Here is a 21,941-nt window from a genome sequence, read left to right as displayed (position 1 = left end):
AGAATAACTGAGACTCTGCAGAAATTACCCACCATCTGTTCCTGTGCACCTTGAAACAAATTTGAGTGTTGCCTTTTGCTATGTGGAAGAATTGGAACATTCAACCTTATTAATCATTCTTTAAAATAAATTTATAGTGCCTGAAGGTCTTATGGTGGATAACAAAGAAGTCATACTGAATAAAATTTAGATGTTCCCAAGAAGAATGAAAACACGTGTTCAGACAGGACAAGAAGTGCTCAGACAGGATGAGAAGCAGCATGATATTTTATTACCCACTCTAGCAAATTATACAGTGCGAACCACTGAGAGAACTCTTGAAATGTATGTCCAACTTTTACCCCACCGTAACTAATCATCACTTCAGGATGCAGTGTTTCTTGGTGCAGAATATCATTGTGATAGAAAATAAACTCTATTTTTCACTACTGATGAATGTAGGATATATTGGGCTATATTCCAATTCTTCCTTCTCTCTGAACAGTACTATTGCAGTTAATCTTTTTACCCAATTTCTCTGTTTTCCTTGAAGTCTCTTGTGTTGTAAAATAAGAGTTACCCCCCGATTTAAAATTGGTTGTTTACAGGACTGGATTAATTGTGGAAGAGCAAGTTCTTTGCTTAAACTGCCAACATCTGAGAAGGCCCTGAAGATAAACGAGCTGTCGCAATTTCCCTGGGGCAAGATGGGACCTTTCCTTTCCCAGTTCTTTTCTCCCTGTTTTCGGAAAGGGTGCAACTCGGGCATTTGTTTGCACCACCTTATTGCAGCAGACCCTTGGGCAAGAGGACTGGCAGGGGTGTGGCTGTAAGGATGTGTGTGCCAGATCCTAGTGCATGGAGGTTCAGACATCTGCAGGTTGGATAACGCCTTGGTCTCCAGGAAGCAGCTCTGCTGTTACCCTGTAACCGCAAAGGAGAGATCTTGCCTTGCTCTCCTTTGTCAGAGAGAGTTCATACACAAACAGAGATGGGAATTTGACTGTAACATTTCAGAAATCCTTAGAAGCGGTTGATCTTCCATTTTCTCATCTAGTGCAACAATTATTCTTGAACATACGGGCCAATCCTATTGTAAATGTTAACTCTTAACAATCAATCATTTGACTTTGGCAAATTCTTTGTATAGACAGCTTATTGTAATAATACTTGTGCTATTCTTTTAACATGACTATGGCCACACACCCTGCACAAAACATTGTGGTACTATTTTTATAAGCTCTTTCTTTTTCACAGCCAAAGACATTGGCCCTGGTTTGCACTGATAGTTGCATAGGGCAGCGTGAAAGAAAAACCTTGCCAAGAATCTGCCTGTTTTAGCTCTAAATTTATTTTCATGCCTTGTAAAGCTAAGGATCATTTGAAGACTACCTCAAAACTCCCAAGAGAAAGGAGAGTGCCTGGTGGCTTGTAAATATAGTCTAGTAAAATAGATGGGATTTTTTTTTTTTTATGCTCTGTAAACATGTGTACATTGTGCTCAGTTTGCAAACATGCAGCTGCATACTCACTTTTATTTTTTTAAGCACTGGTGCTGGTTTAGACTGGAATGAGGCTAAGCAGTCAAAAGATTTTCTATGTGGGCTGACGTTTCTCCCAGAATCTGCTTTAAACCACACGATACAATTCCAGTATGTCTGACAGAACGGTATGGGTCATGTTGGCTGCAACACTGTGAGAATAGGAAAAAATGAATTCAAAACCATCCTGATGATAACAAGGATAAAACTTTATAACAATAACCATAAGAGCCACTGGATAAAGTGTAACTGGCTGTAACTTCAGGCCCATGTCACGTTACTACAGCCAGAAAACAAAGATCATTTTGTTCCCAGTACTTCTGTGTGTCATAACATTATTAAAGACAGATTGTCTTATTTAAAAAGCAGAGGATCCCTAAAAATTGAGTGAAAGGCAAGTCTTTTACCAGTGGGGTACTTATCACTCGCATCAGAGCTGTTTCTGCCTTCCAGCAGAAAGCTCTGGGGCAGAGGTTTGCCCTACAGCAGTCTTTTTTACTCTTAAAACCCATATACTGCCAACAAACTCGGGGCTAACACAAAAGCCACCTCTGTGTCACAGACTGGCTTTTTGGACAAAGTGCTGCACATTTCCTGTGCCCAGTTTGGTCAACTGAAGAACAGACAAGCCTCACACTTTGCAAATATCAATGCCAAGGAAGGCTTTTTCTTTGGACAAACTGTGCCTTTTCAATTCGATTTTCACCATCCCGCCCTTCCCCTGCCACAGCAGCTCCTGGTTCAGAGGCAGCAATGTCACCAGGAACAAGCTCTCCTGAATACCACCTGGAGGGATTTATTTCCTCTCTGACTCTCTGCAGAGTAATATCGCATTAACCGCCTCAAAAAACTCAGCATCTTTAAAAAACCTCACCAACCACATACACAATGGCCTTCCAAAGCTGTTTTATGTCACTTCAAAAGGAACACAATAAGTCTCAACACACTGCAGCTATTCGTCGTTTTGCTCTAAGTAGGACACACTGATACCCTCAGTTAAGACAACCTCATCTGATCTTAATGGGCAGGTTACTCTGGTTCTGTGAATGCCTGCATCCTTACTTCATTCATGCCCTCTTATCAGTTCATGTCATTGTGCTTTGCTTGGCACTTGAGAAGCTTTGAAGGGCAGATTCAGAGTCGACTCTCATTCGTCTACTCTTGTGCACCTTTTTCCTCTCTCTGGAGTGCCAAAATGGAGATCTGGAAAGCGAATTGTTATTTTCATGCACTTGAAAATGAAGCACACACAGGAAACAATTTCTGGGGAAACAGTAATAGGCAAAAACTATCTGAAAGAATGCACCGGACCCCCTCCTGTTTTAAGTTTTTCCAGATGTTGGCCAGGTGTCCTTATCCATACATCACTGAGTGGATTAAAGCTCGATTCTGCATCCTAGATATCAAATCACTTGCAGATATCCTCTATATCATGCAGCACTTCAACATCCACCTGGAAATTCCTTGCAGGAGTGGGTCTGAGTGCTGCTCACTTCAAATCCACACCAGGTTCTTTACCCTTTTATCTTTCATTGCTTTGTCCTTTCTTTAAGAATATCTTCATGAAAATTGTGAAGAATTTTCCAAATGTGCATTTTCATTTGCCTCTCTCTCCCCTCCTCCAGAAGTTACTTCTTTTGTGTTCAGAGAAGATTCATATTGGAAGGAATGGGAGGAAAAAATTTCTGCCAACACATTCAGAAGGGGAATTGGCCTCTCTAGCACTGGAAGTAGCACGAGGATAAAGCAGAGCACAGCAATGCTGTGCAGAAGTCAAAGCTTTCTTGCTTTTCTGCCATTTTGCAATCATTGTCACCACCTACAATGGAAGCATTGAAGTTCCAGAAAGAAAACTAGGGCATTTGCAGGAAGTGTTTCAACATCTCATAGTGGTGTCTGCTTTTAAAGTTTATTCCCTTACTTATTCTGATCTTAAACTCTCTATAATAGCATATTATTGTAAACAGTCATCATACTAACTTCACCGAAGTTCACTCATCACCACCAGGTTGTTGTTTATCTTTCTCCCTTGCCTTGAACTTGGCTGCTTGCTACAGTCACTATTCCAGCTGGTTGAGTCTGAGTGTTGCTGAAATCTCCTTAATGTCTGCTTTGATTTTCTATCTGTTACACACCACAGAGTACTACTCAAATAGCATATGTTTACAAAAACTGTCGCCTCAATTATTGCATCTCTAGGTTTGAATTAGCTGAATGCACGTAGCTTGAACAAAATTGGGGGACAAAAAGAATAAAAATCTTCTCATCGCTGCAATTTTACCTTTTATCAAAACTTGAGTGGCAATCTGTGAAAAGGTGGTGTTCTTCTGAGGAGGAAGTACTGATTCAGATAGCCTAGAAAGCAACTGCCTTGAATAAATTCAGGTTAATTGAGGAAAAGTAGAAAATTGTTGATGAACAGCCAAAAACAGTACCAGAGAAAAACTGGTTTAAATAACATTTTTTTAAAGACTTGATCATAAAGACAAAAGTGTCATGGAAAACTTGGAACTTTCCATGTTTTTCACAGATAGGCTGTGTTACCTGTGAAATGCATCCTTCTCTCTTCTGGCCATCATAATGATGAACCTCCCAGACATTTCAGATGGGTTATTTCACCAGTAAAATGGTTTCCAGGTCATTACAGACTAAGATTTGGGTGATCTACAATGTGTTCTTAGAATTATATGATGACTACTTTTGCTTCATTTGCAGGACAAAAAAAAGGTGCAAATATCTCTGTTCACTTAAAATCCAACAAGATACCAATTTCTTTATGCACAAAGAATCATCATGTACTTGCACTCCAGAAAACTTATTTTAGATGAAAGGCGGGATATGAGAAAGGACAAATGTCAAAGGCCCCAAGAGGGAATTCACTTCACACATTTCTTTTGGGACAGGCTGTCTCAGCTTTGTCGCGCAGCATACCAAACAAGCAGACTCCATATTTCATTAAAGGGCTCAATGTAGACAAAACAAAAGATGAGAAACAATGAACAGAGCCCTACTGTGTAAGGTATCTTACATATTGAAAGAGATAAGAGACTTTGTCCCAAAAAGCTTGCATCACAAAAGATGTATAGCCACAGAAGTCTCCTTGTAGCATAAAATACTGGACGCTTTTCCAACAGAAAGAAGTAATTTTTCCCAAAAAATATCCTGTCTATAACAAAGTTTTCTACCCAGATGTTGTGTTAAAAAAAAAAAAAAAAAAAAAGAGTAATCCAGACCTTGTGGAAGAAAATTCCATAAGGTGTTCAACAGGCAAAAACATTTCCAGTTACAGCAGTGTTCTGGTATCTGTAAATCATTTCTGGCATGTTTTCCTCCTAGTTCTTTATGTTGTCAAGTCAGCAGTAATGCCCTTATTCTGTCATTTTTGTGAGATACGTTATTCCTTTCACAGCTTTGAACAATATGTTCTCATAAGAAATGTCCTTATAGCTGTACTAAATAGGCCATGAAATATCTAAGTAGTCTCTTTTCAGATCAAGTGTTTGTATACTTGATTTACCAATCACGACAGAGAGATAGACAGACAGACAAACAGATGTATAAACATAATCTCTATAGATATCACTAACAAAGCAATGTTAAAATATTACCCTCAAAGTGGAGAAATGAAAAGCTAAGGCTTGGAGAGCATCATTTAATCTGTATTTTCCATTATTATCTTATCTTATTCTCTTATGCTGTGGGACTATAGATACATGTTTCAAGGTACTTGTCAATAAAGAAGCAGTAATTCAAAATGCCACCCTGTCCCCTAAGAGGATGCTCCAAAAGTCACAGACATTTTATTCTCTGGATTAGAATTTGAAGTGAACATGTTATAGACTGCACAGGCTTTGGCTAAGGCTTGAGGTCTCAGGTAAAACAGCTTGCTTAAAAAATGTATTTGGCATTAATTTGGACTTTATAAAAGTATCCATCAGGTATTTTACGCAAGAATTCCACATGAATTTGGCTTCAGATAATGGAAAATTTCTTAAAAAGTCCAAAGTATCTGAAAATGAGTTATATGTACAGCATGGCCTCAGCAGTTCTTAAGTGGCCTATATTTCTATAGGATTTTACATCTTGGAAGAGTCCAAAATAATTTTAGAAATTATGGGAAATTCTTGACTCTTTGGCCTGAGGACCCTTTCGCCAATGCTATTTAGCACGTAGTCTAGCCATATGCCTCAAGGAACCCCAGGTGAAACCTTGCCATTTGTGAGGTGACACACATAGGAAAACTCAAAATAATACAAGAATATCATGTCCTGTTGAATGACTGGGAAGAATACAATACTCAGAACACAATAGCCCATATGGAAATTTGGGTAACACAATAAAGAAAATAATGCCGACAATGGAACTTCTTCTTTTAAATGAAATTAAATTGATCTAAATGGATAGAATCTGGAGGTGTCAGCACTCCCTTTGCTGAGTGTGCAGGCTGGAAGACTGATTTGATATTGCAGATGTGGCCATTAGGTCACTCTCCAACATTTCAGAGCCCTGGTAGACTAGTTTATTCAGGTCAGCTAAAAAAATGATACCCAGAAAAGTTTCAAATCAGTACAAACAATTCAGGTCACGTTACAGCCAGCTGCAAATGCTGAATGCAGAGATTCTGTGTGGGATCATTAACCAAGAAGTTTACAAAATTTTCATAAAGCCAGAAAAAACTAACGATTGACCTTGAACTTCTGAAAATGTTTCTTGGAAAAGTTGTTTTGAGGGTAGTTTTGTGATGACCAGACCATGAAAATTACTTTGAATGACAGCAGTACTGCATCCACCAGTATCATGATGGAAAAGCAGTCAACAATTGCATTGGTCATGAGAGACAGTTCACTCTGCAAATCAACCAAAGCACAGCCTGAACCTGATTAAATTTTAAAATGTAGAACATCAGTTTGAAATTTTCCATGAAAGCAGATGCGATCACCCTTATATCACTTCTGCCATCAGAACTGGAGGGAAAGTCTGTTTTCCTCCATTCTTAAATAGGAATATTTGGGGAAAAAAAGGTCAAAACATGTTTTCCGTTGGGGTTTGGTTTTCCAATTTAAGAATTTTCCAAAGCAGTATTCCCAAGGCTAGTGCTCGCCATCCTGAATCACAGTCTCAGTCTAAGGCTCTGTTAGGCTCCAGCTACAAAATGTCTTGGGAACTGCTTCCCTTTAACACCGACTAGACACAGTGCCATGGAGGCCAGACCTCCTTCCCCCCATAACCCCCTTTTCTGTCTGTTTCTGACTCTATTCGCTAGAAAATATATAGGTATAACTGATGAATGATAGCTTCTATCCCACTATCAGATTCAGAGGTTATTGGGATCTTGCCTGCAACTAATGACTAAAAGGGTATTTTCTAAAAATTTAGAAGGCTCCTGTGGCAGAGTCCCAGTCTGGAGCATTAGCAGGTACTGGAGCACAAGGGATATCTTTTGCTGCTACAAAAGGTTCTGCCTATGCATACATACACTGGTACTATATATATTATTTTGTTTCTTTTCCTTTGCTTGTGAAACTCCTTTCCCTTTACAGCCATGCAAGCTGCAACAAAGCTCTGCTCATATAATAATCCAGCTGCATCCCACTGTGACAGTAATCCAAAAATCTAAGACCTCAAAACTTCAACAGCCCTTGCCAGATTTTCCCTCGCCCTTCCTGGGTTAGTACTGCAGCCAGTTAAAACCACATTGAAATTACCTTTTAAACATGCCTTTAGGCACAGAGCTAAAGCAAAGGTTTGGCAAAGCTCATCCTGTTCTTAATGCTCTAATGCCATATTATTACTACTCACTGAAAAGCTTAATGCATTTAAACTCAACCATCGTGCCAAAATACACTGACGTTATTTAAGAGTTTGCCATATAATTTGAACTGATTGCATATTTATTGTTGAAGCAGTCTCAAACCGTAAAGCCTTCTAGTTTCCTCAGAAGCACTTATCCCTCTCATGCTTTGATAGTCTCTTCCTACACAATTGTTATTCACAGCAGGCTTCAGGGAATTCTTTATTTAATAGAGAATATTTACATTTCTTCTGCCTTCCATCACTAGAGTTTTAAATCTGCTAAAAAAGTAACAACAATCTGCCTCAGCAAAAGCTCTCAGATTCTTCTGTTTCACCCCAGCATGTCCCGAGGAGCAAAGGTGCGCGTACAACTGCATTTGGGATGTGTCTATACATGCACCACTAAGAGATTATAGCCTTTCTTTGTGAAAGCTGTTAGAACCAGTGTAAGCGGCACTGGTTCTAGGGATACTTCTTTAATTCCTGATGCCATTTTTAATTTGAATGATACTGGGAAACTGGTTAACTGTCAACAGCCAGCCATTCTTTACACAAAAAAACCAAACCCCAGACATCTGAAATAGAAAGGTGCACATTCAAGCAAGATGAGAACATACAACAGAAGTCTCGGTATTGGTGTGAATAATTGTTTTTACCATTTCACTTAAATTTCTCCTTGTCCTCATTTCGATACACATTTTGCACTTCTGAGGCAAATTCACAGTTGCTAGCAGAGTGCAATCACAGAAAAGTTACACTTCTTGCAACAATTATAATAGATTAAATACTGATAAACACCAGCTACACCCTCAAACTATACTTGGGTAGTGTCCAGTGACATCAGGTCCCTGCAAACCATTCAGTAGCACCTTCCCAGTTGACCCAGTCTCTCACAAAAGCGCTCTCCTTTTCCCCCCTAGTTTTTCCCTTTACTTTCTGATATCTCTACATATACTTCAGAACATCCAAGAATTGCCAACTACTGGATGCCTTTTCCCCATCTACTTTCAGGAAAGGCTTCCTTTCACTAAATTATTCTACTAGCTCATCTACTTGAAATACCCCAAAGTAACCTAACTTGAAATAACATCGGAACACAGCAGTGCCTTGTATCACGGACACGAAAATTACTACAGCAAAACCAGACACGTTTAATAATATATCTTCTTCGCTCGCTCGGAAAGGCCCCCATTTGGCAGTGTGTTGAAGGAGAGAGATATGGTCCACAGTCAGCGAGAACAAGATCAGGTCTCAAGTGCCCACTGTCAGTTCATGCAGAGGTAAATCGCAGAAGGGAAAAGTGTGCTTTGTTACGCTAAAGCTCTCCAGCTGGCCTCCGTGAAGGAAGACCAAGAGAACCATTTGACCCTCTGTGTATTTAACAGGATCTGTGCCAGGAAAAAAAAAAAAAAAAAGGAAGAGCCCACACACAGTCTGCAAATTTATCAAGAAGTTTGAAACAGTGAGTCTTTCTTGGGCGACAACAGTGTCTATGTTGCAAATCATCTCTTCCACAACAAAATATGATGAAGAATTTGCATTTCTTATTCTTCTTTTCCTTTCAGGCTTGTAGTTCTGTTTGTGCCCTGCAAATGGCCAGCTCACAAGCAGCCACAAATCGTTTTGCTAACCGAGTTTATTTTTCTTTAAAACTATCGATCAAGCAGACTATACTATGCATGTGAAGCTCTTCATGATGTGCAAAAGTGAGATTATGAAAGAATTAAACACTGAGACCTTTAATTTCTCTGGATATTCCACTAATGGTGAAGTAAAATACATCTGCAGGCTAAATGGGAGGTACTTTTAGATTGGAAGAGGATAGTGCTACTGAGGATATGGGAGGCACGAAAAGAAACAAGACAGAAACCAAAATGTACTGAATCGTGCTGGTCAATTAAAGAGTACAACGCTGCCACCCAAATGGAGGGGAGCAGGAACCCACAAAACTCTCAGCTTCCACCACATCCAAACAGGCGTATTTCACAATGAAAGCTTCTGTAGGGATCTGCAGTGAATCTGGAGCCACCCACGGGTATTTTGTTTGTTTTAAATTGACATGCTCCTTTCATGGACTGATAAATGATTGGGAGATGGAAGTGAAAGGGAATAAATAAATCTCCTATGTAGAAACAGATACATTTTCTCTCTTCGTAACATCAGGAAGAGAACCCTTGCCAAACTCTGAAAAGTCGGATGGCAACTGTGTGTCATTTTATCATCTCTGAAACTGATGGAGATGATGTTAATCGGAAAAATAAATCAACTCTGTCACAAAGCCTCTTTCAGCTTGATTTCTTGGCACTGTATTAGCCAATACAAATGAACTTATGGTATCAATGCTCGAAAGTCAGAGGCCAAGAGCTGTAAGAACAGCCAAGAGATAGTATTTCTTTAACATCTGGTAGTAAGGAACTACACTTTTTCTTGAATGGCTTTTATCAGACAGAACTGTTACTTGTGTCCCTCTTCCCACCCTGATGCCCCGCTCTGCTGAACACCTCTAGCATTACATAGCTTTCTAATCTCCTTCTTCACATCCACGAAGGGCTCACATCTTCCTGCTCTCAACAAGGCAAGAGGTAGCCATCTACCCCTTAAAAGCGCCAGAAAACAGACATGGTTAAACCCAAAAGTTGGTGTGCAGTCCTTGGGGAAAAAGACGGGGCAGGTAGCTGGGAATCTCCCCATATCCCATGCCTGGAGAGAGATTTTTACTGACAGTGAGGCAACTTTGAGCCTAGTGAAAAGACGTTGTCCAAGCAGCAACAGCACACCGTGGATGAGTCCTCACACATGGGAATAGGGCCCATCTCCCTGGATCTTACAGCACAAGCTGCTGCTGTCTGAGCTGGCTAACTCAGCCCCGGTAAACCTTCTGCCACGAGCTCAACAAATTCTGTATTTTCCTTAACAGAGAGGGACAATTACATTGGACAAGCATGTTAATACTTTTGACTTTAAATGGTTCATCTGAGCAAGGACTGAAGGAAGGACTATGGATTTGGCCCATTTTAATGATATTGTGATGATGATCTTATCATCATACTGTTTACTAGGCCATTTTCTGCACTCAATGTGATTAATAAATTCCCCCCTCAGTGACTACCAATTCACACCCTATTTTTTAAGTTTCTTTTCCTTTGACAGATTTTCATGAAAGGCAAGTCATACCAACCTTTCCTTGAGGTGATTTTTATTCCTATTTCTTTACCTTCAGAACATTCCACACAGTGTTTTGAGTTTCAGTGAATCATAAAAGGAAGGATGGGATCTGCCATCTGGAAATGATTACAAAAACTTATTGTACTGCAAAAATACGCTTCTTTTTTTCCCTGCTAATTCTAACACAAAGCAGTGATATTGAAACAGATGCCAGACTAAACAGTGGAGAAAACAATGCAAACATGAACTTTGCCACCAGCAACCTAAGTACACAGCTTGATCATAAAGGAAAGCACAAGCTGGAGTGCATGAATATTCTGAAGTCGGTGAAATGGTCTGCTAGGGAAAGCAAAGTGAAGTTTAGGTAGGGTTTGTTGGGGCTGTTTTGTTAACATAAGCAAAATTTGATATCACTGAAAACTAGCTGGACTTAAGCTGCTGAAGTGTGAAATCACAGCAGAAAGATTTAATTTCTAAAAAAGCTCTAGGAAAACATGCATCTCTAGCACAGAGGAAGTCAGAAGGAAATCAGCTACAAAGAATGTCTGCTCTATTTCCTCTGAGACAAAGGTATTTCTATCTCCAGAAAAGAGGAAACAATCACAGCTTGCCTTGGGCCCCAGCTCCCTCAGCCAGCTCTTTTTTGGGTTTTATAATTTTCCTTTTGTTGTTGTTGTTGGGTTTTCAGTGATCTGGCACCACTATCAGTCTCCTTTTTAAAATATTTTTTTTTGTTCAAAGAATCACTGATTCTACATTTAGCTGGTAATATGGCATTGGATTGCTTGACCTCATTGAAAAAATTTCCTGTGTCCTGCAAATTCAAGTAACGTTTTGTGTATATTTATCTGACTCACTTATTCTTGATTCAATCAGAAACAAGTTACCAGGAACATCAACATCCTTTTAATACCAACCACACAGCAGCCTGAAGCATAAGCCAGGATTCACAGTATTTGGTACAAACAGGTGCTCACCCCAAAGACTTTACAATCTTTGTATATAGGTGGGAGTGCACTGAGAGGGTGCGGAGAGAAAAGCTATGCTAAAGATCTACCCAGAGTACAATCAGTTTTCCAGGAAAGCAGTTAAAAGCACGGGGCTTTTAAACACTCCTGCCACTCGACATCTGATTTTTGTTCACACTAAGTAAATAAATGTACCTTCAATTTACTGTCCTTCTTACCAGAGGTGTAGGTGCAGCTGGCAAACAGAAAGCTGGATCTGCACTTCTGATTTTCCCTTCAGCATCTTTCTCCTCAGCCTCCTTCTCCATCTCCAGAATCCTGCCACTGCCCTGCACCCCGCTCAGCCCTGTAAGCCCAGGGGACTTGCTGCTGCCCCAAAATGGTGGACAGCCCTAGTAAAATAAGCTTACCACTATTTATTAACTGGGGCTGTGCTTCTAGCTGTGGCACATCTCATCTGTAACGCTGGCATACTTCCATCATGATACCTATCTCCTTAGCAGCAAACCAGGGCTAAAGGGGGAAGACCAAGCAACAGACTCCTGTCCTGTTCAGTATCTGGTCCCCAGCATCAGGATGCAGCTGCTGTGTAACCACCAAACACAAGACCCCCCCCATCCTACCCATCTTTGTGTGACAGCTACACAGCAGCCCTCTATAATCTCTTTTGCCTGTGCCCCACGGGAGAGCCCGCATACACAAATTCTCTAGATTTTGTCCATGCCTTTCACAAAATCACAAGCTGGACCTGCAATTCTACCCATTATACTTAGTTTTATGCACAGACTGAGGAGTTATCAATGACTGGTAGGAGTAGAGTACTATAAGTCAGCTCACATAATGGCAATCTATAGATCATATGTATTTGGTATAGGATATCTGGATATTAAAAGTATTGATGTTAATCACATGCATGTTACAAATACCAGATGGCTGGCTAGTGACCTTATAAATCATAAAAATTATGCCTCAGCTGTTTATCACCTGAAATCCCTATAATCTGATGTTGTTCAATTTGATTTTCTGTTTCACTGAAATGCCAGAATGAGAGAATTCTCTGAAATGGCATAAAAAGTAGCAGATTATGAAAGCATAAGAAGGCTACGAAAGTACGACTTTTCATTCTTGTTCAACTGCATTTTTCCAGTGTAGAAAGGAGTATCTAAATTTTGGAAATTCTTGTGGAAAGAGATGACACTGGTAAATGGACATGAAACAGCTCAGGAAATAGCTTGGCTAGGGATGGCTATACACTGGAGTTGCACTGCATCCTAGACTGTCTTTGCTAGCCACGGCCAAGTGTGGCCTCAAATCATTGGACCAACCTGCCTTGAGTTCCTACTGTTTGGTGGGGCACGGTTCAAGGTCAAGCTATTCCCCATGTAGGGCTTGATTTTTCCTGCCTGAGAAAACACAGTTGATTTGCCTGCGGCCAAGCCGAAACATGAGCCAATAACAGGAAGCGAAGATGGTGGGAGAGCTTGGACTCAAGCCACGAGCCAACATGTAATTAGGCACAAATAGCGCCACGTCAGAAAGCACTGCTGAAACCAACAAGTCAGCTCTGGCTGAAACCAACAACTGCTTAGGTGTTATCAGGCAGTTATCTAGGCAGGTATTTTAACTGGAATCACATTATCATCTGACTTTTAATGCTGCTTAAGGGAGGGGGCTGATTCTTTTTCTTAGCAAATCTTTGCATGTGACTGGATGAGACTCAAAATGAGCAGGTTGTCAGATGTTTCACCCTTAATACACTGACCCAATGCAGCAGGAACAGCTTGGAGACAAGTTGCTTAACCTGGTTGGTCAAATATCCCCGAATGCTGTATTGCTTTCATTGATCTGATCACAGAGAAGAGTTCAAGTGGGAATTTTCAACAATTAAGTGCTCCAAAAATATGTTTTGAAATTGCTACTAGATTTCCAGCAAAGTCCCACAACTAGTCAAGCGCCAAAACTTTTGCATACATGCTTTTCTATTCCTGATGGCTTGTGGATACTGACTTTGCTATTGGCATCCAGGTGCCTGAATGGCCCACTGTCCAGTTGTTGTCTTGGAGCTAGAGAGTATCAGGAGCTTCTGCCTTAATGGTGTTAATGAACTTTCAAACAAGAGCGACCTAAGTACATGGCCCTGAACAAGAAGGTTGAATAGGCTCGGACAGACATCTCAGGCTGAGCCCAGTAAGCGCCATAGCTGAATAGGAAACAGATTGGGAAGGAAGAAGAAAAAGAATGACGTACTCTGAACAACGTGTGAAAGAAGAGGAACACCCATGGATGAGTAAGGAGGGAAAAACCAGAAAGCACAACATAGAGAAGGAAATTAAATTGGGACGAGAGGTGGCCAATATGTTCCCAGAACACCACTGCCAAAGACAAAACCTAACCCCAGAAAGGGCTGAGCAAATTGGAAGTAAAAGATGGGTCAGCAGGAGTGGGGGGAAGCAAGCAAATTGAATCTTTAAAGCTTATACAGCAAATTGTGGTCTTGTACTCCAATGAACTGTAAGACAAACCTTGTCCTTGAACTCTGCTGGCACTTGAAACAAGTTTTAAATATGACTCCACAAAACGAAACAGAGCAGCTCCCCTAGATCAGGCAGCAATGGAGAACTCCGACTCCAAGCCCACAGTTCGCACATTCTGTTCAGTCCTAAAAAACCCTTGCCGAGCATATTGAACATCTGCTTTGAGCTATTTCAGGCACAAGTAGCAGGTCTGAAGTGTAGCCCAAAGTCTGTGGTCCCTTCGGAACAACTCTTTGTCTGCGAGCCTCTCGATCAGACACCTGCAGGGCTCTCCAACAGAGGCAGTCGAAGCCCGGGAGGAAAGCTTTTTTCCTACAGCTTTACAACTCAAGCCCAGAAAACTACTACCAGCCTAGTCATAGCCAATGCTACTATGAAGTGCAGCATCTGGTAAACAAATTCCAGCTCCTTAAGGGTATCCTGAGTGGCACCACGCATGCTTGTCCTTTGGGGTCTGTGTATTCACTGCTTAGCAGAGGCAATTTCAAAAGCATGTTGATAAATTGGAGATACTGCAAATGTGATTCGAGTGCTGGGGAAAACACAATACAGCGACAGCTGGCAAGTTCAATCTATGCAGGTTACCAAACAAAAAAGTGAAAGACAAGCTGATTGTCACATAGAAACTTCCAGAAAAGACACCAGGGATTCAAGGTCTCTTGACTTCAAAGGACAGAATGACTGAGACCTGTATGCAGCCACTGGAGCCAGACAAAAATCAGATTGCAGGAGCACATTTTAATTGTGATGTTAACTACTGTGGCAAAATTTCAGAGGAAGCTGTGAGTTCCCCACCTCTTGCTATTTGTCATATCAAGGGTAAATGCTTTTCTGGGGAAGATGATTTCAGGAACCAAATTAGAAGCTCAGTGCAGGTCTGAGTGAAGCTCTGCAGCCTGTGCTATACAAAAGATCAGGCTAGATGATCTAATGGTCCCTTTTGGCCTCAAAACTCTGTCTGTGGATCTATGAATCCCTTCCCTCAGCTCCAGCTGCTCTGTGCACAAACAGAAGAGAAATTCCAGCGCCCGCTGCAAACACTACCAGCGTTTGCACAGTGGCACTAACACCACTGCTGGTACCACTTGCACCCTGCATCCAGGGCAGCCGTCAACTACATAAATTCTGCCTACAGTCCTCCCTCCTACCCAAACCTGTAGGTAAGTGCATTGCCCAGGACCCTGCTGTTAAGCCGACCTCTGGGAGCTGCGAGGGCCTGCAGATAACAGGGCACTCCCTCTGGAGACCCACCAGCTATTAATCCACACCGCCAAGAGAGCTCATTGGATGAAAGCAGTGATAAATATACATATAAATCCTCCAAACGAACCTCGAAGTAGTGCAAAGGGAGTGCCCGAATACACGGACACGAGACCCTGGGTAAAAAATGGAGAGGTGGTTCTGAGCTCTGCTCATTAGCCTGGTATCTCTCTTTTCTCATTTGTAAAAACAGACTCTTTGCACCCAAAAATCACAAAAAAGAACAGGTGGGCTCGTCCTTCCCGGAAGGAAATCCATTCCGCTCCCGGCGGCAGCGCGGCCCACCTGAGGGGAAAGGCGGCCGCACGCAGCCCGACACCCATCTCCCGCCGCGGGGCTCCTGCGCGGGAGCGGGCGGCTGCCGCGGGGCTGAGCGGGAGCCATCAGGGGGCCGCCAGGGGGCAGCGCCGTGCCGCGCAGGCCGGGGCCGGGGCCGGGGCCGGGGCCGGGGCTGAGGCTCCGGCGGGCTGGAGCCGCGGCTGGGGCCGGGGCCGGGGGCTGGAGCCGGAGCCGGGGCCGGGGCCGGGGCCGGGGCCGGGGCGCTGACGGGCCGGCGTCCCCGCAGTGCCGCTTGGCTGTCCCGCGCTGCTGGAGGGCGCCGGAGGCCGCGGCTGGCGGGGCGAGACCGCGGCTCAGCGCCTTCCTCCCCGAGCAGACAAGTTCCTCAAGGGCTGCGGCGCTGAGTGGGCACCTGTTTCTTCCCGGGATCAAGGCCTTTATTCAGAAACAAATAAGAAACCAGTGATGGGAGAGGGGCAGCGAATTTGTTTGCTCTAGAGATGTATAAAACCTGAACTGCAAATTCAACCGAAGAGCTGAAACTGAAGTTTTTTTCACTGAAAGCAAAAGTAGAGGCAGTGGAAGGCATGGGGTAGCAGAAGTCAACGAGATATCTCTGATTAAATCCCACTTGTGGCATTTTAAAGTGATACAAGATATGAATGCATTAAGCTTATAAAGCATTTGCTGTTGCTTTTTATTTGCACATATATATATATGGGTGAGGAAAGGTTACTGTGGGAAAAGCAGCCCTGACGCACACCAAAATTTATGTTCACGGAGAATATCCGTGGGTAAACAAAAGTTGTAGGTGTCTAATTCTTCAGCTTAGTAACTGGTATGTTTTAGGAATTTACTATCCTTGTATACTTTGAGGATTTGGAGCTTTCGTAAAACTGTTTGGTGAGCCAGACCTGCTGTCTGTGTCACACTAAATTGATGTGCTAAGTGTCATTTCTGGTCCCATGAATGGCAGTTCCAAAGTGCCTGCAAAACTTTGTAACACAACAGTGGTTTTGCTCTGTTCGCTCTGAACTCAGAAAACACGCTATTTTAGTGTAACATTAAATTTGGCCTTTATTTTTAGCGCACGCTGATAACTAGGCAGACATACTGTGGCAATGAAGGTTTGCAAGCAGAAACGTCCATCACCTTCAAAAGCACTCAGCTGATATCCAGAATTTGTACTTGATACATGGCAACACTTCAAGACACAAGTGATGGGACACAGTAGTAATGGAAACATCCTAATTGCTCAGAAGATGAAGTTTGGCCTCTCCCTCTTTTTTCCCCATGCTGTGTCTTTTGTATTTATTAAGAACAAACTATCAGGAAATTAATTTTAAATTTAAAATTACTGCTTACTCCATACCTATTACTGCAAAACCCAGTCATTAGATTTCTCACTGTTGCCCAGCTAGGCAAAGTGAGCTGTCTGCCATTTTCATTTATCTCGTGCAGTCAAATCCACACCTTCCTCCTTAAATCCTGCCTGGTTCTTTTTCCTACATTGGTAAAAAGGAGCAGGAGAATGGACTCAATTGATTTATCTTAGGCTCCCTCATTTTCTTCAAATACATTTTTTCTTCATCAAAAAAAAAAAAAAAGATACCACAAGATTTGGACCAGGATCTTGGGGGGATAAGAATCAAGAAGAGGTTTTGCTACTTACTTCATTTTATTGTATGATATCACTAAAAGTTAGGATCTTTTCTGACAAGTTTATAATTAACAAAATAATTCCTTTTAATGAATAATTTCTGATAGATGACAAGTTACATTCCCTGTGCTTGAAAGGGAAATGACAATAAATAATTACTTCTAGAAGGTAAAGTTAATTCAACAGAAAAGAGCTATATTATGTGGATTAAAGGACTACATAGAATATTTTGTAAATGAGTGGCTGCTTTAGTTTATATGGTATTGGTTGCAGATCCAACATCATAAATGAACAAAACAACAAACCTCCCACACACACTTTAAACAGTCTGAAGGGCCCTTCTGACTCTGTCTATTGCTGCTACCTACTCACTGTCTCTTTGACACTGAAACAGTTAAAAATGTCTGAAATAGATTGACTGGGCCAAATTGCTCCCTGGTGCAATTCCACAGAGTATATCAGGGATGAATTTAGCACCATTTCGTCAGCATTATAAAAGCTACATTCAGTCATTAGCCAGTTGATAAATTATTCAGGAGATTTTCTTCCATGCGGCCCATTAGGGACAAAGAAAATCCTTTTTCAATCAGTCATTGTCTCGTCTTTATTTTTGATACTAATTTAAGAAAACACGCCGCATTAGCAAGTGATTAATAACACAGGCAAGCAGTTGCCGATGGAGCATCGCTCATGTGTGTGCATGCATAGATGCAGCTAGAGCCCGTCCCTCGTCCCACACCAAACACGAGCAGCTCGGGGCTGAAAGCCAGCCCAGCCAGTCAGCACAGCCTGTGCCCTCATTTACCAACTCTGCCTCCCAGCAAAGTTTCGCCCCGCGAAAGCCAGGGAGTAGCCCCATGGTGCACAGCTGCTGCATCTCTGCTCGTTCAGCTCCCGTGTCCTCTTTGGGGCTGCCAAAGTGCTAATTAATGCCATTCTTGATGGGGAGCTCTGGTGAGCACAGATGTACGCGGCAGCAAATCCACGCATGCCAAAACCGATAACTTCCAGTTACTACTGACAGAGGCCAGGGCTGAAGATGTGCAATGAAAACAAAACTGAAGTTTTCATCACGGTGCATTCATCTGCTCAGCTGCCCCCCAGCCTGTGGTTATAGCTTTTATTAGTGCTTATGACGAGCTTTTCCTATTACAGAGTTTGTGAAGTGATCAGGCCCTGGACACCGAGCACGGCACGCCTGGTTTTGTTGGCAGCAAGGAGTGTGTCATTGCCACGGAATAGCTGCACTAGTCACTGTGCGCCATGCCTGTTAGAAGCACTCAGACGTGCAGCTTTGATTTCAGGTGCCAACGTTCCCCATTGCTGATTCTCCTGCTTCCCAAAACTCTACAAATAATACCCATGTTCTCTCAGCACCAGTTTATGGCAGCAATGTCAACAGAAGAAGTACCCAAGGCCTGAGTCCTTAGCTTGTTGAAGCCCTGTTACACATCCAAATGCTTTGGGGATTTCCCACCAGGACAATTATGCTCATTTCCTCGTTAGGCATGTTCTGAGAATAGCCAGTAAACACAGTACACATCCAGGAGAGAAGGAGAGGGTGTTTTCCACATTCCTCACTCTCCAGCCATCAGCTCTCAAATGACTACAGCAATCAACTAAGCTGTGGTAGATCCTGGCTAAAATCCCTCTTCCACCAGCTCTTTCAGAACAGGACATCAAATGTTCATCTCCCATTTAAGAGAAATGCCTCTCCCTCTTGTCCACATCAAGTATGTGGTGAACCACTAGTAAACTCTTTGCTGAATATTCTTTGGTTTGTAGACATTTTTTAGATACAAATCAGAGGATGGGCAGGAATTGGCATCTCCAGCTTAGTGTCCTGGACACGAGGCTATGGACTCATCGCCCTTCAATGTAAATAGTTAGCTGTGCTGAGGATCTACCATCAGACCCTACCATGAGCACCTGAGACACGTAAGCAGCCAAGAGGGGCAGAATTATTCATCGTGGCCCAACAGCAATGCGATGGAGGTGATTAAAGGTATCTTTTAATTTAACATCAAGGAAAAAACCATGGACAACTACAGTTAACTGTAATCACAGAGTTTTATCTGGATCATTTAAATGCAGGTCTGCCATGTAAATTAATGTTGAATTGGTAAAATAGAATTATATAATTTATCTTTTCCTTAGTTCTATTGTTTCATGGTGTCTCTAAATGGGATGGAAAGTTTTCCATCTGCCTAGCAGGCATGTTGAGAAATGGATCTGCAGAAAGCGGAAAAAAGTCAAAACTATTTCTGAGTTCAGAAATGCAGCAACTTGTAGGTCAAACATTCACATCCACCTGACATTTTAGGAGAACTCTTATAAAATATGGGGAAGAATTACAGAAGTTTCTAGCAGGCATAGAGGGACGTACAAACTGTACTAAAATTGTCTTCATAAAATGTCATTAGTTTTATCCCTACTTGAATTGTGTAATTCTTTTCATACAATCTCACCACAAGCTGAATACCTGGCCCATTCTCTCTTACAGGGAAAGAATAAGCAACCCAACAGTTAGGCTATGTCTGTCATACCAGTTTGGGCTCATTGCATCAGGGCCCAAAAGATAATGCCTAACTCTGCAGCAAAATACTTGCTGCTCTGTCACGTGGGTGAAACTAACTCACATTAGGAGATAGAGTTACACACTCACAAAGCCAATAACCATGCCAAGGCTTTGATGCGTTATATAAAAATTCAGTATCAGTTTTCACTCCCCTTCAGTTCTGCCTCACTTAAAAAATTCTCCACTCAGATCTGTTATTTCCAATCCCATCCAACACAAATTTTTTGCAATACAAGCGAGCACACAGCACAGTCCTCTCCAAAACCAGATGATATTTAAATAAGCTTCATCTATTTGCTTATTTAAAGCAGCATGACAGGAGGCATAGCTGAGCTCCACCTTGATGTTATAATAAACTTGAACTTAGCGATATGTGCAGGGGATTGATTTATACTGTTGACAGATTCTAGGCTTCAACAATAAATGTGTTAGAGGGGATGTAAATGCAAATGGCCACATGGTTTCCTGAAGACATGAGTGCCCCTATGGTCTTATACTAATCACTTCCACATTTAACTCCTATTTTTCTCTATGTAAGCTCCCTGGTTTTCACAGGAAGGTTATGACCATCCAAACTGAATGTATTTATTCACCAGATCAAAGGCTGTTGGAATAATAAGCACCAATTCTAAAAAGCAAACCAACAAAAACTGATTTCACTTTCAGAAATATCCATTGAAGGTACCTTCTAATACATGTTAGACCACAACCCTGACTAAATGAAAACTGACACAGGGTAAAAACCAGTCTTAAGAAATGTCAACCTGTATTTCCTATGTTGATATGGATAAATTTATACTCTTTTTTTTTCACCTTCTCTAGAAAATTTCAACCAGAAACACGTATCTGTGATGACAACCTAAATTTTTGCCAAAAGGTAGCATTGGTTTTCCCCCTGCTTCACCAGCCCTCATCTCTCTCCCCTTCTGGAGAACCACAGAGCAACCCTTAGTGCCTGCTCTCAGCCTGGCTTCCAGAGCGTGGGTGTTTTGCTGCTGGCTTGCAATGAGACAAAAAAGTCCCAGCGATGCCTTGCTTAAAAGAAAACATAAATTTTGAGTTACAGAAAACCTGTTAAAAGAAGTAGGAAGAGGGGAAATCCTGATGCCTTCGCATTATAATTGCCCCTTGAAATATGACTCAGTTCTTATCAAGATGAACACGTATAGCCATGCTGACAGCGTGGTAGGAAACGCTCGGCTCCTCCAGCTTCCAAGAAGAGCCTAACACACCCGCTTCACAGACTGCTGCACGCAGCAGAGCACAACTCCTTCCCAAAGCCTGTCTCATGCAAGCAGGCGTTAGCATGGCTGGCCTTTTGAGGAAGGAAATGACCTTGCCCACGAAGGGGCAAGGCCGCAGACAAACCAGCAGCTGCAGTTTTGGAGAGGAAGCACCAACTACGCAGCTGGTGTTACCTTTTCTCTTCTTGATTCTTGCACTAAGGGAAACAGAAGCCAGACGAGTTTAGGGGAATATCTTGGGCTGCTGCAAAGTACTTCTTACAGTTCAAGCCTCTGCCACAGCCCCTGACAACTTAAATGAAATTATAAACGCAAGGGGCTTGACCTTGCACGTAACCAGTGCACAGTGTGGTGAGAAAAATATGTAAGGGAAGGACAGACAGAGCTGTCCATCTGACTGCAGCTTGACAGGCAACAAATGCGCATACCTGCTAGCTGATACCAGCCAGCCAGAGGTGCCCACAGTTTCCAACGTACCTTACTTCCTCGCCTCTTGTACTCAAGCAGCCTCGCCTCTCACCCTGTCCTCTGCCCTCGTACCCTGAAGGGAGCAAATGCAAACACAAGGCTGTTCCCATTTTCTCTGTGGAATCAATAGTCAAATCAGCATTACAATTTGAGGGATTGTGGTTTCTCCAGGCTCTGCTCAGGAGCGATGTGTTGTCAAAATATAACATACATCCCGGGCTCTGTTTGCCCTTGATCTTGAAACTGCTGGTGTTATTTTCAGCTGTCACCTAGAGACATTTAAGCTAATATATGCTTTTATGTTATAGTAAAAGAGAGAAAGATATTGAACGCCAAGACTCCAGAAAATGAAGCTTTAAAGAAAAAAGTCACAAATTTCACAATACTTTTGATAAGCCTGAGAGCGCTGCCTATCATGCAATAGCCTTGCAGTCTTTGCTGAGTTGTCATGTAAAGACCCACAGAAAAAAAA

The 21,941-nt window shown here is 42.1% G+C and overlaps 1 long non-coding RNA gene across 1 annotated transcript; it reads right to left on the bottom strand.

Moving 5' to 3' along the window:
• Positions 1-839: 839 nt before the first annotated feature.
• LOC142601309 (uncharacterized) lies at positions 840-21,697 on the bottom strand. The gene is made up of 3 exons (XR_012834912.1): positions 21,615-21,697; positions 1,512-1,672; positions 840-903 (listed from the first exon to the last, which is right to left on the bottom strand). It is a non-coding gene; the product is annotated as an uncharacterized LOC142601309 (long non-coding RNA).
• Positions 21,698-21,941: the final 244 nt, after the last annotated feature.

This window comes from Balearica regulorum, chromosome 3, assembly GCF_011004875.1.
Source record: "Balearica regulorum gibbericeps isolate bBalReg1 chromosome 3, bBalReg1.pri, whole genome shotgun sequence".
Lineage (NCBI taxonomy): Eukaryota > Metazoa > Chordata > Aves > Gruiformes > Gruidae > Balearica > Balearica regulorum.
The sequence above is the reverse complement of the archived record's forward strand: the minus strand, read 5'-3'. Positions and strand labels throughout refer to the sequence as shown.